The 13,289-nt window shown below is 41.3% G+C and overlaps 1 protein-coding gene across 5 annotated transcripts in view; it reads left to right on the top strand.

Annotated features, from left to right (window-relative positions):
* The window catches only part of Tpst (tyrosylprotein sulfotransferase), a 142,892-nt gene that overhangs the window by 88,651 nt on the left and 40,952 nt on the right, over positions 1-13,289 (top strand). The window lies entirely within an intron of this gene.

Below are 13,289 nucleotides of genomic sequence, written 5' to 3'. Positions count from 1 at the left end.
TATTCATCGTTCGTCATTTATTCCGTGCGAATGGCCAATCGTTGCACGCGAACCGAGATTTCGCGAGGGTGGCTGCGCGAAAAGGGGTTAAACGGCTGCGCCTTCGGCCTAGTTTCCGGTTTTGCGGGGCTTCCAGGTCACCTTTCGAGCTGCCTTTCCTGAAGGACCATCCAACCGATACCCGCTATCAAAACGAGTCAAATTCTTCCTTTCCTTTTATAGACATTATTGCAGATTTAAGAGTTTCGGAATATTCAAGGTTTACCATAGCAGTAATAAAAGACCATAACTTGTCCATTTTTACCCTGGTTTGCACATTGAGTCAGCGGTCACTCCATCGAGTAGCTGTATTTTTTCGGTTCCACATGTGCTTTGAAAAATCAAGATCCTTGGGTTTATTGCTGTCAATTTTGGGGAAAGCCACTCCCTGTCCCACTCTTCAATTTTTTCCTTTCCAATGTACCGAGAAAATATACAGGATATCTCACAACTAACTCTTTAATTTTGATCCAAATGTATTCTACACTTTCTTCAAACTTTAACTTCTTAGCTCGGAAAGAACTTTGCGTTTCGACTCGTTTCAAATTTTTAATTGCCTTTCACTTTAAAGTCCCGATAATGCTTCAATCGATCATTTCAAGTGACACCGAGTTTGAAAAATATCTGTTTTCTCGAGCCGAACGATATATTTGTTCTACGCGGATCGATTCTATGAAATATTCTACACAAAAAAGTACTGAAGCGTCATATCGAAAGAATCAACAGAGGTATTTTGAATTTTCATGTGAAATTTCTGAGCCGTAACAATCAGATATAACTGACTGAAGTGTACGAGTGACGGATTATACAAAATCCTTCATTTCTACATTTTAAACACCCTTTCAGATAAAAGAAGTCATAAATGAAATTCGTTTGGAAAATGCTGGAAGATATGTCCAATTACATTCAATATTATAACACAAATTGCAAACATAATTAAATTTCCCGCTGTTGAAAAATTCATTATTATGCGGCTACTAATAACAGGAGATCCACAGAAAACTCTTAAGCGTTAATGAATTCCCGTGGTAGAGAAACATATTTACCAGAATGCCACTGTTCGGGGAAGAAGAAAATTCCTCCGGGGGGGATTTAAAATTTTTATTGCTCGAAATTCTTGTTTGGGAATCGACGGTTATAGACGGCTTTGAAGTCTGTTATCGCGAGTGGTTTCAAAAACTAGCATTCGTTTATGAAATTGTGGCCCGTCATTTATCGGGGAAAAACAAATTTAATCATTTCCACGGTTGCAATGAAAGAAACTCTGTACCGATTAAAATTTAATAACTTTATTATTAACGCTTTCAATAATCCCCGATGTGTATATTTTATCAAAATATTGCCAGGTATGAATAACTGTCGTAATTGAAAGATAAATCGCAGTATGAAATATAGATTACACGTTTTAATATCAATCGAACGAATTGCCGAACCGATTGTCATGTTTAGAATTTACATTCGTTCGTTATTAAAATGTACACTTTGAAACGTTGAAAAATTTATTTCCAATACTGGGCAATATTTTGATGTTTGAGCGGCAGAGATTGGATATGAAAATAATAGAGCTTTCGGAAGGCTGTCCGAAACGCGTTTGATGGAACACTCGTGGACAGCGAATGCATAGAACAAAGGAAACTTATTTCCTGTACAGGTATTTCCGAATGGAATAGTTGAAGAAAGTTCAAAGAGAACGCAAGAGGAACGCCCAGCTCTACGCCACAGTTTAAGATGGATCACCCTATTCCCTTGTATTTTTATCTCACCCACGTCCACGCCTTTATCTTCTTCCGATGAGAAACTATTCTCGTAGGTAATTCACTGGATGGATAGATGATGCACTAAAAGGATCCACGCTAAGAGATGGCAAGGTAAATGATAAGAAATCGTCTTTCACGTTCGTGCAATTTAATACACCCTCTCCTTGGATGATCGCGTGTCAGGAAGGACGTTTTTCAGACGAAGATTGGCTCGTTTGTCGTTCGTTAGAAAATCGATAATCCAGGGACACGGAGAATTAGAGAACATGTTTCAATCTTTCAACCTTTTTCTACAGAAATTTCCTTGACTGCTTATAAAAGAAATTACAACTTTTTTCTTTGTCGAAGAATACCTGTAGAGTTTATATCTCGATATAACATGCATATACACGTATCCTCCACATAGCACAGATATAAATGTACAGATAAATATAAATTCGCGGCATAATAGTAACAGTTATTAGCAATGCCATTAAATGTTAACTGTAGAATACTAAAGGCGAGGTTTCTGTCATAAACTTTGGATGTATTTCTCAACGACCCCATCGGAGCCGTAAATTGTCGATGTATCATAATCTGCAGATATATTTTCCAATAAAGCCATATCGCATGAAATAGCTCTCTAGCCATAATCGGTTTCCTCGCGCTGAAAATTGTCCGAAAGCTATTCGTTGTTATCACCTCTAGGACACGGCCACCGTCGCGTGTTTCGTTAAAGGATTAAGTGACAAAATAGTAGTCCCCGGAGCTGGTTCTTCCGTCTGACACACGGAGAATCAAGCGAATTATCATAGTCCAACTACAGTTAGGTGTTAGCGTATATGCCACTTCGTTATCGCCGTTAGACTTAATTAAACCGGAAAACACGAGCACGACGAGCGTGGACGGTAAAGTACTCTAGAAGTTGGTGCGCGAGATGTGTGTCTCCAAACGCGAATAACTTAACTCTGACTTCATATTTTATCGCATCAAAGGCTCTTATGTTTCATATTTTTCCGCTGAAAAATTATAAATTCTCAAAGTATAATTCCCTGCAATCAAACTTCGTTTTTAATACTTCAAAAATGGAGAGGACACTTAGACTTCAGTATGGAAATTGATTAAACGAGAGGAATGGTGAAAATGAACTCGAGTATAGAATTAGTAAATATAACTGCGAAATGCAGATATTTCGGTGCGAATTTGAAGACCTGGAATTAAGCGGAATAAACCCGTGAAAAATTGGAGCAACACCGAAAGCGTGGTTTAGTTCCGTCGAAGAGTGTCATCGACGATTGACCCCAAAATGCTTTTACCATCGATTAATCGAAGACCGAACGGTTCGCAGCCATTTCGCGAATATCTATTTCGGCGAAGAATCGGTGATTCGTGTCCATTGAACGAGTTCAAAGGTGCCCGCGTATATTTCGATTTGACCCGTGAACTCGATGTCCCGAGCCGAAGAATCGAGCACCGTGAAGCCCGAGGTCACAATGTAAAAACCGATGCAACCGCACGGGCCGGGCATAAAAAAAGAATTTCATTTCTCGGGTTGGTTAGGTAGGAGATTGAATGAAATCTGGGCTAGAGAGAGAGCGAGGGGTTGTAGGTCGATGGAAGAAGTCGTTGCAAGCCGCAAAAGGCTAGGGGATACAGGGCTTGCACGGTGGCTTGCATACTAGAGTGGGAAATATAAAGAGAGAGGAAATAATTCTCGTGGGTCGTCGACCAGGAAAAATATTTACGGCTCGGCTATTCTGTCGGCGAGCTGTAAATTTTTTGGCAACGAGTGCTTTGCTTTTTTACACCGACTTTTTCCACTCTTCCTTCGTCCTCTTTTTTTTTTTAATGTGTATCGTCGAATCGTCGACACGAGCTTTGCAGCTTCCAAACCCTCTAAATTGAGCGTTTTACGAACTAGAAACTTGGAAACACGTACGTTATCGAACGAAACCGCTCGCGAAACAAACTCTTGGCTGCTCGCCTGGGTCACCCATTGGCTCTGAGATTAGGGTGCTGAGATACGTTGAATGAAGGAAGGTTGGGTCCCGGGTTTTGGCGGGGAGAATTTCGGTTGAACTTCTCGTCGATAACGTTTCGTATCTTCTGGATTACGCTTCGGGGTAGGTCACTTTAACCCTTGACTGCTGGACTCCGGGATTAGATGCATATACAATTCGAAAGTAATCAACTCTCGAGTTTAGTCGATAGTTTTCAATTATTTCGAGATTTACAAGTTACCCTTTTCGTTCGAAATCTGGACCCTACAGGCAAACTAAATCACGCTTTCCAGAGTTTCGAAATCGAATATGCGGAACTTTCCGAAAACGTATAATCTTAATATCGCTTTTACACCGTTACATTAAGAATCAAACGAGTTGGAAAGCAAAAGTTTCCAAGAACCGCTTTCACCCTCTAGATATAATGCTTTGATTGCTAAAAGGGGTATCGTAACCCAGTTTTATCGAAACCGAAACGAGAAACAGTTGGTTATACTTTTATCAGCATTTGAAATTTTAGCGAATGCCACTCGTTCCGGTGGCTGGCAATTTTTATGATTCGACGAACTAAATGGACGCTGAGTAAAATTGCATCTATTGCGTTACGTCACGCAGTTGCAAAACTGCAGTACCGAACTTCGTGCTGGCAGGTTGAATTTATTGGTCGCGCGTGCTTGCTTCCTCGTGGTTCTTTGCTTTTCGAAATCGATTATTGAATGAATGGTTGGAACGTTGTTTATACACTTCAAATTCGCTGATTTATTGCACATGGAGATAATGAACTTCGCAAGACATGCAGGAGCACGAACGGTCTAGTTCTTGCATCTCATTTATTTCAATTTTTAAAAGTACTGTCTGTAGAACTAAAATTTGAAACGTTGAATTATTGTGTTTTATAAAATATTTGTTAAATTATTTATTAATTATTTGTTACATTGTTACATTATTTTAAATATTTGTTAAATTGTTAGGTTTTATAAATGACCAATAATGACCTCGTATATAAAAACAACAATTGATATATTGTATATGTAATTTTAATCACATATGTTATATTTGAAGAAAAAATGTCTTCTTGAAAAACTATTCAGCCAACATAAACAATGTTTACCAGAATTATCTTTCGAACTATTAAAAAAATAACAAGTTCTGAGTTAGCTTTTTAGTCGTGCAACATTGAAACAGAGAGCGCCAGGTATTTCGAATTTGATTTATGGCGGAAGGAGGCAAATATTGGAAAAAAAGAGCAACAAACTGATCACCGTAGAAGGAAGGTTGTCCAGCAGAAGGGTAGAACAGATCGGCCAAGCTTCATCAAAGTCGAAAGCGGCCAGGTTGCCTATGTTTCCTTGGCAGCGTTGCAGAGTGCACATGACAAGTGTTAATATCTGGCGAAAGGGGGTTGAAATTTTCAACGGAAGCCTGGCATAAATCGTGCCGCGTGCTCGGGACGGTCTATTGTTTTTGCCGTTTCGCTCGTATGCCACGACAAGACTCGCGTTAAAGCGTCCTAACCACCAGCATATCTCGCCTCGTGCTTTCCATCGACGTTACGTGAAAAATGGTTTTCGATTTTCACTGCCGACCATCGCCTTACATGTACTCGGAAAATGTTAGCACTTTCAAGCGCGCTAATGACGCTTCCATTTGTATGGTAATCGTGACGTCAAAGGCGAAACATTTTATTCCCAGAGTGTTGTTACACTCTTATATGGTTTGATATTTGTTCAAAGATTTAGTACCTTGAAAAATTCAGTCTTTTTAAAATTTGATGGTTTTCAAAAATTGGGGTATAATCACAAATGGATACGCGGTGTGAACTAGATCCGTAATGTCAGTAACGACTCCGGAATATTCGACTCTGACTGTCGCGCCGTTGGCAATATAACGAAGGTCTACTGTAACTGATTCCAATCTTCCAAGCATTCCAAGTTAGACTCGTAAAATTCTGTCAACCGGCCGTAAATTTCTCGGCAGTTCTGCGAGAGCACGTTCAATAACGTCTCCATTTGTAATTCCTCGCGCGGGAAATTCAGTATCCGGATTGGGAGCAGTAAAAATTTCAAGTGTTGCAGCGGGTGATCCTCGAGGGTCGCCGGCGGCGAGCTTGGTTCTAATTTTTCTTCCACCATCGTGGTGAAAAAGAGAAAAGGAAAAGTGTCGCCGTTAGTGTCCTTTCGCACACGCGGTACTTTTTCGACGTTCGTTAAGGAGTGCTAATAAGTGCAGATAAAATGAATAGTTTCAACAATTTTTTACATGTTGCCTTTCTGTTATCTGTGCCTTTTTCTTCCTTCGAGAAACAATTAATCAACGACAGAACATCCTGCCAGGTCACATTTCATCCTCGATCGATGAATGCATCGACTGTGGAAGAAAAGCTGCGGAAGAAAACCATCCGTTTCCCGTTTCAAGGATACCTGACTTCAAAAAACAAAACATTGGAGGCAAGTGAACGTTTGTGGAACCTCTAAAATGGAACGCAGACGATTCTACTGTAGGTAGGTTGTTGGATCGTTAAATTTTAGTGCTGATGCAGTTTTCGAGTATAGTAACATTTTGTCATATTGTCGTTACGATTTCTGGCAATATAACGCGTTGAGGGACTATGCGCGGTAATAGAATGATTGAGATAGGGGTTGGTGGTAATAATATATGTATGTGGTGGTGCAACGTATGGTTATACTACTTGTGACAATATGGCACGTGGCGATGTAACGTGGCAATGCTACGCATAGTGATATAATATATGGCGGTATAATGCACTGCAATTGGAACGTGTGGTGATGCTATGTGTGGGGATACAACACGTGGTGGTAGCATATGTGGCAATATGGACGCGTGGCACTACTACGCGTAGTGATACCACGCGTACTAATACTATGCGTGGTGGTACCACACGTGGCAATATGGACGCGTGGCGATATAATGCGTGGCAATACTACGCGTAGTGATACAACACGCGGCCGTACCACATGTGGCAATATGGACGCATGGTAATACCACGCGTAGTGATACCACACGTGGCAATATGGACGCGTGGCGATATAATGCGTGGCAATACTACGCGTAGTGATACAACACGTGGCGGTACCACATGTGGCAATATGGACGCATGGTAATACCACGCGTAGTGATACCACACGTGGCAATATGGACGCGTGGCGATATAATGCGTGGCAATACTACGCGTAGTGATACCACGCGTGGCAATACTATGCGTGGTGATACTACGCGTAATGATACCACGCGTGGCAATACTATGCGTGGTGATACCATGCGTGGTGGTACCACACGTGGCAATATGGACGCATGGCGATATAATGCGTGGCAATACTACGCGTAGAGATACAACGCATGGCAGTATAACGCGTTGCAATTGGGACGCGTGGCGATACTATGCGTAGTGATACAATGCGTGGTGGTACTACGCGTGGTAATATGGACGCGTGGCGATATAACGCGAGGGAATACTACGCGTAGTTATACAACGCATGGCGGTATAACGCGTTGCAATTGGAACGCGTGGCGATACTATGCATGGTGATACAATGCGTAGTGGTACTACGCGTGGTAATATGGACACGCGGCGATATAACGCGAGGCAATACTACGCGTAGTAATACAACCCATGGCGACATAACGCGTTGCAATTCGGACACATGGCGATACTATTCGTGGTGGTACAAAACGTGGTGGTACTACACGTGACAAAATGGACGCGTGGCGATATAACAAGCTTAGTGATACAACCCATAGCGATATAACGCGTTGCAATTGGAACACACGGCGATACTATACGTGGTGATAGATCACATAGTAGCACTACACATGCTGACATAACACATTGAAATTGGCATGCATAGTAATACAAATTAGCGGCGATACAATGCGAGGCAATAGAAGCACAGTACTGCCCGCAACAATAGATATAACGCGAGATTACGAAGACAGATATAACAGATCTAACGCACAGTGATCTTGATAACATAACGCATAACGATACACGGTCATCGAAAACGTAGCAATGCAACGTGTAGCAATTTGTCTTGCATGCCCTTTGACGCGTTCCGATCTGGAAATACGCGTTACACGAGAGCAATTTCGGAACAATTCCAGTGGAGTATCGATAACGGCTGGAATATGGGAGAATATAAAGAGGCACGCATACGTGCTGTAAGCACACATAGTTCCCGTATATTCTCTATCTTCGAGATTCACGTACATGGAAGGAGTTCATCGCACATTCGAGATTTCCATTTTTCTCTCATAAATTCCCCCGCGAAGCGTATTAACCGTGACGCGGGCACACTTTCTTTTTCGCGGAAATAAAACTTTCTTGAATCTTTCGGGGAAGTTTGATTCGAGCGGTACGATATTTACGTGCGAAAGGTTCGAGCGTACAGTGTGTCCCGAAAAGCGTGCTCTTCGAAAAATGTCTTCTACGATAGAACAAGAAATCTTGGGGAAAGAAATTTGTTGGATCAGGAGGAAATATTTGTCAGGATTTCGTGTCGGGGAGTTCGATCATTTGTGACAGCGCAACTTCAGTCCTCCATGTCAAACTTTTCAACGTCGTAATACTTTCAAGTTACATCAATAATCGTTGCTTATAAATTACTCATTATTTATCGTGATTTATAAATTCATTTCAACCCTTAAATTTTGTAATGGGCAAAAATAATGAGACTTGATGTCAGTACATATTTTATTAGTTACGATACGATTCAGAAAAGTATTTCATATGTACAAAAAAATTTAACTATGTTGTACTTTTGCATCTTCATCACTCCTCGGTATATTTTAGCGACTTAAAATTGACAATGAGATACAAGATTGTTATTTGCTGGTGGAATGCCCCTTATTTCACGACAAATAATATGAAAGAATAGAGCGCGTTAATTAACAGCACGGGCAGTATACAATTGAATATGTGAAAAATAGCAGAGCGAGCTTAAATAGGAAATCGTGAATGGTCGTTTTCGTAGTTGTTTTCAGAAGCGCGTTATGCATCGCGGATTTCAAAGGAACACAAATGGCACGTTCAGCTCCGAAAGCGAGTACGAGCGGAATAAAGCAGGCGCAGGAGGAATCGCGCGTATCCCCCGTATTTATGCAGCCACGAATCTGATACGAATCTAGTACATGCATTCTATCCGCTCGAACACGCGCGCCATCGAGAGGAATTCGAGACACAACGGAGCTAGGGAATCCGTGAAAGGAGCAGGATTTCCTGCGCTCGGCACGAGATGATTCGCGATATTTTTCACGGGTTAAATCGTTACCCCAGGCCGTTCGTCTTCGCGATACTCGCTAAGAAAAATGGAAAACTGATCTCCTACTCGGCTACCGTGTTTCATCATCGTGAAACGAGCATCCGAGCGTGATCCATAGATCACGATAAAGAAGTGAAATTCGCTCGAGTCGTCGATAGAAGACGTAGGGAACAAGTGTTATGGAGATCTCTCACGATTAATCCGTGTTCCGATATTTCGAGACGATCAATATACGATACACGTTGCCCATACAATTTTATTAATTAATAAATTCTCCTGTTTCCAAATTTCCCATCCACTCATTCGTATGGGAGATTGTTAATATTGCAGCAGTGTCGATAAATTTTAAGTACCGCAAAATGTGGACAATGTTGTATTTGTTGAGTTCTTCGATGGAGTTACATTTTACAATTTGGTTCAGATAAATCATAGGAGACATTCTGATTCATATGGGACATATTATCGGTATTGTTAATATTTCAGCAGGGTCAAATAAATTTTAACTACCTCAGAATGTGGACAATATTGTATTAGTTTGTTGAGTTCTTCGATGGAGTTATATTTTACATTTTGTATCAGATAAATCATATGAGACATTCTGATTCATATGGGACATATTATCGGTATTGTTGATATTTCAGCAGGGTCAAATAAATTTTAACTACCTCAGAATGTGGACAATATTGTATTAGTTTGTTGAGTTCTTCGATGGAGTTACATTTTCCATTTTGTTTCAGATAAATCATATGAGACATTCTGATTCATATGGGACATATTATCGGTACGGTATTATTAATATTTTAGCAGTGTTGATTATTTTAAATACCTCGAAATGTGGGTAATATTATATTACTTTGTTGAGTTCGTCGATGAAGTTACATTTTCCATTTTGTTTTAAATAAATCATATGAGACACTTTCTTCATATGAGACATATTATCAGTACATTATTGTTAATATTTCAGCAGTGTTGATTATTTTAAGTACCTCGAAATGTGGACAATATAAAACTTCTCCTCGAACTACAGGTTAAATAGGTTCTACCTTTGACCACTGTAAAAGGACTTCGTCTTGAATAAGTGAATGATTCCATAGAAGTCCTTATTCTTTTCTCTTATGCAACTCAATACAAAAGGCTATAATTAATCGATTCAATAATCGTACGATAGTTTCTGATAATCAGTACGGAAAGACGAGGTACATCGAGAAGATGGAGGTGGAAACGATATCTCCAATTTGTCTCGAGGTAACCGACAACAGGATATTGTTCGCGAACACAAGCCTATCCTAATTGCTTTCGCATTGTTCAAAATCGTGGCAAGCACGAGCAGGGTTCGTTAATTAGTTAGCATTCGATCGATCTCACGTACCGGTTTGCAAACATACTGCGTTAAAACATTGTTTACTTTGAACAATAATGCGCCACGGTAAACGCTGCGGCAAAATGATATTTGCTGCGTTTGCACCGCTGTTATTCATTGGTTGATTAAAACATTAAGCGAATGCGTTGAATTTCCCTCCAGGCTATCGTACAGGACCCTCTGCATCCTGTGCCTCCCATCATTATAAACCTTTGTTACGTACATCAGCCTTTTTATCACCGTTGTTCATGCGTTGCATTATATGCGGGGTTATAGGTAACAGAGCGTGATGGCCCGGTGGATTCATCTTGGGTGGATGAAGGTTTTAAATATAGTTTCGTTATATTCTCGTCGTAGCTTGTAAGGTGACGATCATTAGACAGATTTCGACATTATTTAAAAACAAGTTCCAAATAATAAAAACTGGGAATAATTTTTAATTTAAAATTATTTATAGTAGATGTAAGATTTCGACTTTGTGAATTGTTCATTATTCGAATAAGTTTTTATTCAATATAAAAATTATTCACTCAATTCCTAAATAAGCGAAGGCTTTACTCCAAATTTAGATTATAAGATTATTTGGAACTACGATCTACCATTACCAGGCGCGTTAGCGTATATTTTCATGCGTTAAACTACTACTCAGCGTATCGCACGAGTTAGATTACCATGCACTGAATCCCCACGTGTTAGATTTCTATGCGTTGAATCGTCACGTGTTAAATTTCCACGCGCTGAATGTCTCCTATCGCTATGCGTTAGAACGCCACGCAAATCATTGCGCGATCAGTCATGCACCGTGTTACTACGCACTTAATCACCACGTACCGTATCTTTACGCGCCATTTCCTCACGCACTGAATCTACACGCATTGTATTTCCATATGCCGAAACTCCACGCGTCGTATTGTCACGCGCTGTATTTCCACTCGTGGTATTCTCATGCGCTATACTTCCACGCGTCGGAACTACAGGCGCTGTATTTCCACGCGTGGTATGCTCACGCGCTATATTTCCACGCGTCGGAACTCCACGCGTTATATTTCCAAGCGTCGGAACTCCACGCGCTGGAACTTCACGCGCTGGAACTTCACGCGCTGTATTTCCACGCGTCGGAACTCCACGCGCTGGAACTTCACGCGCTGGAACTTCACGCGCTGTATTTCCACGCGTCGGAACTCCACGCGTAGTATCCTCACGCGCTGTATTTCCACGCGTCGGAACTCCACGCGTAGTATCCTCACGCGCTGTATTTCCACGCGTCGGAACTCCACGCGTTATATTTCCAAGCGTCGGAACTCCACGCGCTGGAACTTCACGCGCTGGAACTTCACGCGCTGGAACTTCACGCGCTGGAACTTCACGCGCTGTATTTCCACGCGTCGGAATTCCACGCGTAGTATCCTCACGCGCTGTATTTCCACGCGTCGGAACTCCACGCGTAGTATCCTCACGCGCTGTATTTCCACGTATGGTATCTTCACGTGCTATATTTCCACGCATGGTATCATTACGCGCTACACTTCCACGCGTCGGAACTCCATGCGTAGTATTCTCACGCGTTATATTTCCTCGCGTCGGTACTCCACGCGTAGTATCCTCACGTGTTATGTTTCCACGCGTCAGAACTCCATGCTCCGTATTATCATTCGCTGTAACTCCACGCGTAGTATTCTCACGCGTCGAAACTCCCCGCGCCATATTACTACGCGCAATATCTCAACGATCCAAAACTGCATGCGCTGTACTACAACTCGCCAAATTTCAACGCGATATATCTTCATTCGCCGTAACTCCACACGTTAATTTGCCACGCGTATTACCACGCGTAAATTCGCCACACGTTTTACCTCCACCCGTTATGCGACTAAACACAGGTACTATATAACAGCACTCCAATACTGAAGCACAATAGCGTACATAATCTTCCTTGAAACTACAATTTTCCGTAAGCGAGTTAGCATGCTCCGTATTATGTCTTTATTATCAAATCCATGACGTTATAACATGTTCTGTTTTGTGTAAGACACGAGTAGGTTTATTGTTCATTAGAATTAGAGACGGAAACGAGGGTAAAGCGAATCGGGACAAGAAGGAAGGAACAACCGCGAATTTGCAGAGCTTTTGTGTCGACGATCATTCCCAGCAACACCTAAAGCAACTCTACGCAGGGATTTAATTAGAGAGATCGTAGGTGGATCTCTTTGATGGAAATGCTGGCGGGTATAGTTGACGCGTTAACTCGGTTTCCCTGTTTCTCGTAGCGATCCGCAATCTAAGTTCCCGTCGCGGTGACGACGATAAGCGTCTCTTTGTCCTGCATTCGTGTTTAGACCCGTAAAAGAGTCACCGGTGATTCTCAAAGGAACCACGAAATTTAACTTTCGTTTCTGCTACTATCAGACCGTAGAGCAATTGCGTTAGACGCGACAAACGAGGCGGAATAACGGCAAGAGCGGAGAAGTTTTCTTTCGGTGCCATCTGCGTTCTACGCTCGGATAGCGGCAATTGCAACTTTCATATTCGCGAAAATACCGAATTCGATTGAAAATTAGAAAGAGACAATGATAAATAAGAGCCTTTATTAAACTCTGCTAAATAAGAGAGTTTAATATTCCGACTGTTTCTGTAGGGATCAATGACTGCTGCAATATTTCCCGAAATTTTTCGTGTAATTATGACGCTGTAATTAGTCAACGTCTAAAGAGACGAAGCAGTTTTAAAATTCGTTTTGCTCACGTATTTGACCATTTATACTTCAATTTTTAAAGCGTCTGCAGACATCAAAGGGTACAAAGGAATTAATTACCGAGAAACTCCTGGTGCCGTTGAAATAGAAAAAAGTGTCAGCATGGTGCAATGTTTCCCGGAAAAT

The sequence above is a fragment of the Megachile rotundata genome, chromosome 4, assembly GCF_050947335.1.
Source record: "Megachile rotundata isolate GNS110a chromosome 4, iyMegRotu1, whole genome shotgun sequence".
NCBI classification, from domain to species: domain Eukaryota; kingdom Metazoa; phylum Arthropoda; class Insecta; order Hymenoptera; family Megachilidae; genus Megachile; species Megachile rotundata.
The sequence above is the reverse complement of the archived record's forward strand: the minus strand, read 5'-3'. Positions and strand labels throughout refer to the sequence as shown.